A 1,359-nucleotide genomic window follows, 5' to 3' on the forward strand; every position below is an offset into this window, starting at 1 on the left:
CATCAAGTTATCAATGAAAAATCACATCAAAAAGATCTGTACATCAAGTCTTATCCACCTTAGAAGCATGTATAAAATTTGACCTTCGTTGGATAGACCTACTTTGGAAACATTGGTCCACGCCTTCATCACATCTCGTTTGGACTACTGCAACAGTTTGTTCTACAAATTGCCGGAATCATCAGTTGCCGTCCTTCAGTCGGTGCAGAACAGAGCTGCAAAACTCGTTGCTAGTGGTTTGAAGTATGATCACGTGACACCGATTTTGAATGAACTACACTGGCTGACAATTAACAAAAGGATAGTCTTTAAAATTGCAGTTCTCATGTTCAAGTCTATAAATGACATGTCACCTGAATACATGAAAAATAAATTTACCAGAAAACAAACAGCATCATCTTTCTATATCAGGTCGGATGATTTAAATCTGCTAAGGGTGCCAGTCACGCGTTTGCAAATTGGTTCTAGGGACATTGCCGTGGCTGGTCCCTCTGTTTGGAATAACCTTCCACTTATGTTAAGAAGATCGGGAACTTCTCTGGATTTATTTTAAAAAGAACTAAAGACATTTTTATTTTCTGTGAAATTGTAAAATTTGTTACTTTGATTTTCATTTCATGAACAGTCACATATAACATTTTGTTTTGTTTTTGAGAGAACGCTTATGAAATTGTTTAATTAGCGTTTAATAAATGTTTCTTAATAATAAATGTTTCTTAATAATATATATATATATATATATATATATATTATATATATATATATATATTTATTTATAGCATATATGTATATATTTATATTAATTTAACAAAATTTGAATTACCTTTACTTTTTTATTATCATTTTCCAATTACATTTTCATCATCATCAACATCATCATCATAATAATAATAATAATATTAATAATCATCATCATTTTTAATACTGACGTCATCATCGTCGTCATCTTCGTCGTAGTCATTCCAGTTTCGAAGATTTAATTATCATCACTCTTATCATCAGCTGCATCGCAAGCGTGATTTCCTTCCCTATCATCACAACTCGTCATCAAGGATATCGCTTCATTTTCAGTCACACAGTCAGTGCACGCTCCTTCAACTTTCATCACCAACATCATTATCTCGTCATCGTCGTCATCATCGTCAACATCAACAACATCAACAACAACAACAACAACATCATCAACATCATCATCAACAACAACAACATCATCTACATCATCATCAACAACAACAACATCAACAAAAACAACATCATCAACATCATCTACATCATCATCAACAACAACAACAACAACAACAACATCAACAACATCATCAAAATCAACAACATCAACACCATCATCATCAAAACTAACAT

The sequence above is a fragment of the Helobdella robusta genome (genome assembly GCF_000326865.2).
Source record: "Helobdella robusta unplaced genomic scaffold HELROscaffold_6, whole genome shotgun sequence".
NCBI lineage: Eukaryota > Metazoa > Annelida > Clitellata > Rhynchobdellida > Glossiphoniidae > Helobdella > Helobdella robusta.